The sequence below is a fragment of the Papio anubis genome, chromosome 14, assembly GCF_008728515.1.
Source record: "Papio anubis isolate 15944 chromosome 14, Panubis1.0, whole genome shotgun sequence".
Classification (NCBI taxonomy): Eukaryota; Metazoa; Chordata; class Mammalia; order Primates; family Cercopithecidae; genus Papio; species Papio anubis.
Window position 1 is genome coordinate 19,073,958 of NC_044989.1, and position 5,499 is coordinate 19,079,456.

A 5,499-nucleotide genomic window follows, 5' to 3' on the forward strand; every position below is an offset into this window, starting at 1 on the left:
TGGGAAAAACTGTGAGTTAGGGGAGGGCTACCTTCCAGCTAACAGACCTTAAAGCTCATCTCTGCCCACAATGGAACCACGTGAGAGGCTTTATTAACACATCAGCTCAGTTCCAAAACCACTGCATTAAATAAATATTTATTGAGCATTTAACATATGTGACTCTCTTGGTAACTGGAAAATTCAAAAGAACACAAGGCAAGAGACTGTGTCTTCAAGAAGCAGAGAATGGTGGAATGTGGAGGAAAATATACACACCTAACTGGAACCTACAGCAGACTGTGGTAAGTGCTACATTAGAACTACACACAGTTGATAACCCGGGCCAAAGATCGGGTAGAGTTTATTCTGAGTAGTAACAACTGGATATGGCTTCACAGAGGAAATTGAATTTGAATTTGGTTGTGAAGGGATTGTAACAGACAAGGGAAAAAGAACATGCTAGGTAGAAAAAACCAAAAATGAGCAAAAGCATGGAGGCAAGAAAGTTCAAGCATTTTGAAGGGATAAGTCAATATCATATAGTTGCGGTATGTAGGGAAGGAAGTTGGCAAGGTGGGCTGGAGCCAGATTTCAAAGAACTTTGAACATGCTAAAAATCTGCATCTTATGTGTAATGAAAAGTAACATTATGATAGGTGTTTAAGAAAGACATCTCATTTAGAAGCTAACTGATATTTACACTAATGAAGGTGTTGCTAACTACATTTGGTGGGTGAAACACTTACTGAACATTTCATTTACTTTGTTGCAAGCTCCTGTGATAGACACTAGGAAGGAATAAAAAACATACTCAAGGCAGCAATTTTTCTTCTAGTAGATTGTTGAAAGTTCTTCTAATAGATTGTTGAAACATACACTCTCATAATTCTATTATACAAAATGGAATTTTGTGGGTTAAATAGCTGATTTATGTTGTTGCTCTTAATCACTCTTGTTTTTTAAAAAGCAGGTTATATATGGTAAAAGTAGCTTACTGGAGTCACTTAGAACATTTGCCTAATGGCTGGTTATATAAAACATGCATTAAAATATTCTGGGCTTGCAAGGAATACTTATGCCCTGAAGACTATTGTGAAGAAGGGCAACATTCCAGGACAAGCTTATTGTTCAAAAAGATTTTTGCGGTTCAGGCACCTTTCAGTGATGATAAATGGGATGCCTGGTCCCATGTGTGAGCATTTGTATGCAGGTGTTTTTTTGTCTGGTTTTCTTTTATCCGGAAAAGAAGACACATTCACTCCTCTTTTGCTATTAATATGAGCAATAACTCCACTCCTCTTGAAAATGCATCAGATATTCAAATTGTTGACATCTCTTATGGTGAGATCTGAGAGCACCAGGCAGTCTGAGCCGCGGACTACTAGTTGCTTGCAGTAACCTTGAGCAGGTCACTTTCCCTCTCCAAATTTCTTTATCTGGAAAGTAGGAAAAGTAATAATACCTGTGGCACAGAAATTGGGTAAGTTCAATGAAATAACAGTGCTAAAAAATTTGAGGTTTTATTACTAAAATAACATGCAGGGCTTTGAGGATGCTGGGGAAGGAGAACAAAATGAGACCCAGGATCTACTCTCCCTGGCAAGTCAGTCGCATAGGGCACCTGGGTTGCCTTGGCACTTGCCTTCCTCAACCTTGTCTGTTTATGTCTCTAACCTACAGGTTGGATCTGTTGAGTCCCGAACTAAAGAGACTAAAACCTGGTGCAGAGTGAGGGTCCCCTTCTCAACAGCAAGTTTTGTCTAGACTTGGTCTTGCCAGAGACCGGGTGAGAGCTAAGGCCTAGGTACCCATGTGGCCCCTGAGCTGCAGAAAATACAAGGGATACAGGTGACCTCTAGAAGCCGGAAAAGGTAAGGAAGCAAATTCTCACTGATACGATTTAGCTCTGTGTCCCCACCCAAATCTCATCTGGAAGCTCTCATAATTCCAACATGTTGTGGGAGGGACCTGGTGGGAGATGATTGAATCATGGGGGTGGGGGTTTCCCATGCTGTTCTCATGATAGTGAATGAGTCTCACGAGATCTGATGGGTTTTAAAAAGGGAGTTTCTCTGCACAAGCTCTCTCTTTGCCTGCTACTGTCCACATAAGATGTGACTTGCTCCTCCTTGCCTTCCACTGTGATTGTCAGGCATCCCCAGCCATGTAGAACTGTGAGTTCACCATTAAATCTGTTTCCTTTATAAATTGACCAGTCTTAGATATATCTTTATCAGCAGCATGAAAATGAACTAATACACTCACCTAGAGTCTCTAGAAAGGACCGGTGCTACTGACACCATGACTTTAGCCCAGTGAGACTGGTTTCAGACTTGGCACTTCCAGAACTAGAAGGGAATTAAACTGTGTTGTTTCAAGCAACCAAGTTTGTGGTAATTTGTTATAGCAGTCATAGGAAACCAAGACAATAAAATTTGAGTAAAAGGTTCAAACCAGACTTTGCTCAACTGGGAAACTTTGTTTATATTATATGGGCTATCCCTGGCTTCATTGTTAAGAGTGTAACAGAGATGGATAGGTTCCTGCTTCAACCTGAACAGGTATCCTTTAATAAAGGCAATTGTATAATAATAACAATAATAATAATAACTCTCCCTTCCAGAGACTCCTGCTGCCATACCATTTCTACATGCCACCATCTTCCTTTCCCAGAGAAACCCTTTCAATCTGGATGTCAGACTTGATTGGATTCAAGTTCATCACACTCTTGATGGGCTGCGGGCTGCCTCTCAGCAGCCCCATAGTGAGGAGGGTTGATTTATCCTTCCTTCAATCCACCTTGTGGCCAAGGCCAAGTCTATTGTAACTGGAACCTATTGTAACAATCAGTTCTTCTAGGCTTCATATCTGCACTTGTGGGAAAGTGACGTGCCCCTGAAGTGACTCCGAAATCATCTCAGACAGTCCCAGCCACTCTGGAAGGAAGCCATTGACAATTTGGAATAGCTGAGCTGAATAAGGCTTTGGGGAGGCCAAACAATGCTATCATCCCAGCTAGAAACATTCCTGGTACTTTGGCTAATTTCTAAGATGCAAACTAATTCAGTTCACTTTTAAGAAACAAAATCCTTGAGGCTGAAGTATCCTCACAGGAAAGACCCAAACCAAGTAGCCCATTACCTTTCTTACATACTTCAAAACATGATCTGATCTTATGAGGATGCCAGTCTAACTTTGGAGAGAGAAGTATGGGTCTGCTGAAGGACTGAATAGGGATACTTTTAGAGATTTCAGATCAAGAGCTGCAGTTACTTGTACTCAATCTCCCCACGGCTACTGTCTCCATTACACTTGGCTTTAAGAGCAAAAAAAAGATCTAAGGTTAGAAACATATTCATTTTACTTGAGTGCTTTTCATTTTTCATGTTTAATTTTAATTATATGTATAACTATATCATACATATTTACATATTTAAATATTATATAAGTATAATACATGTATATCATACATATTTGCAAAACTTGTAACTATGTACAGTAAAAATAAAAGTCCCATTAATTGTTCCTTATCCAAAAATCTCACTTCCTTCCTCTAGAACTAATCAAGTCAGTAACTAGACATGCCCTCTTTTGGATTTTTCCAAGTATCTGTATTGATATTGACATATATTACATGCATAATTTAGAATTAGTTTGTTTTTACATAAGTAGACCCACAATACATTTTTGGTGACTTGATTTTTTAAAAATAAACTTTTTATTTATTAACTACTTTAGAAGAGTTTTATATTTACAGAAAAATTGTGAAGGTGATACAGAGACTTCCTATATCTCCCATACCCAGTTTCTCCTACTATTAACGTCTTACATTACTATGGTACGTAGGTCATAATTAATAAACCAACACTGGTAAATTGTTATTACTAAAGGCCATACTGTATTAAGATGTCCTTAGTTTTGACCCCATGTCCTTCCTCCGTTCCAAGATCCCACCCAGGATACCATACCGCATTTAATTGTCATGTGTCTTTTGGCTCCTGTTTATGTGACAGTTTCTCAGATTTTTCTTTTTTTATATTGACAGGTTTGGAAACACTGGACAGGTGTCTTGTAGAATGCCCTTGATATAGTCTGGATGTTGGTCCCTCTAAATCTCATGTTGAATTATAATCTCCAGTATTGGAGGTGGAGCCTGGTGAGAGGTGATGGGATCATGGGAGCAAATTTCTCGTGAATAATTTAGCGGCATCCCCTTAGTACTGTCCTCACTATAGTGAATGAATTCTCAGAGATATGGCTGTTTATGAGTGTGTGACCTCTTCTCCCGCTCACTCTCATGCTTCTGTTCTCACCATGTGACTTGCCTGCTCTCCCATCACCTTCTGCCATGAGTAAAAGTCCCTTGAGGCATCTCTGGAAGCCAAGAAGATGCCAGCATCATGCTGGTGTAGTCTGCAGAATCATGAGCCAACTAAACCAGCCTCAGGTATTCCTTTGTAGCAACTCAAGAATGGCCTAACACAGCTCTTCTATTGGAATTTTTCTGATGTTTTTTCTTATGATTAAACTGGGATTATGGTTATCGCAGGGAGGCCACCGAGGTGAATTGCCAATTGTATCACATCATGTTAAGAATATGTACTAGAAACGTGACTATCGCTGTTGATGTTCATTTTTATCACTTGGCAAGGTGATGTTTTTCGTGTTTTCCACTGTAAAATTACTCCCCCACTCCTTTCAACACTGTGCTCTTTGGAAGAAGTTACTATTAATCACTTTTTAGCTCAGACCTCAGGAGTGAAGAGTTAGGCTCCCCTGCTTGAGGGCAGAATTTCTACATATGTTATTTAGAATTCTGCATGGGACATTTGCCTTCTCTCCCTCACTTATTTTACTCAGTCATTTATTTATATCAGTGTAAGCTCATAGATATTTATTTTACAGTTTGGATTAGAATCCAAAACTGCATTATTTATTGTGACTTGCTGTTTTAAAACTTGTCTGGGCAAATTTTTCCTTTAAGTCATAATTTCAAAACCATAGCCTGTATACTTATGTATTTGGAATGCTGTTATTTTTAAATTAAATTTTCTATATGAACTATGGTGGAGAGACATTTGTAATTGCAAAGAACAGAGCTGAGATTATCTCCATATTTCAAAAATTAATTTGGTGACAGTAGTAAATGAGAGGCATTAATGAATGTTATTACTAGCAAGGAATTGGAAATCTGGACAATCTGGTCAACCTGGAAAATTAGACATTCCCATAATTACCTTCTTTACCAAGTTCCCTCTATCTCACAAATGTTCTTTGGTGGACTTTAAACAGAAAAGAGCACTCATTTCTCTCCCCTTGTGCCATTAATATAAGTATCAATTATACCCTCCTCCAAAGTATGAAGAGCATTTAAATTAATAACTCTTATTATTATAAGGGGAGGGGGGTCTGTTACCTATATAGTGAAATCTGAGATGTTGGGCGGACTGAGTTCTAAGCTTTCAGGCTGAGTTTCAAGAGGAGTCAGAGCAAATGGAGGTATTCAGTTCATTAAGA

The 5,499-nt window shown here is 38.8% G+C and overlaps 1 long non-coding RNA gene across 1 annotated transcript; it reads left to right on the forward strand.

Moving 5' to 3' along the window:
* Positions 1-1,787: 1,787 nt before the first annotated feature.
* On the forward strand, positions 1,788-3,779 carry LOC116270247. Its single transcript, XR_004178191.1, has 3 exons — positions 1,788-1,853; positions 2,606-3,324; positions 3,740-3,779. It is a non-coding gene; the product is annotated as an uncharacterized LOC116270247 (long non-coding RNA).
* Positions 3,780-5,499: the final 1,720 nt, after the last annotated feature.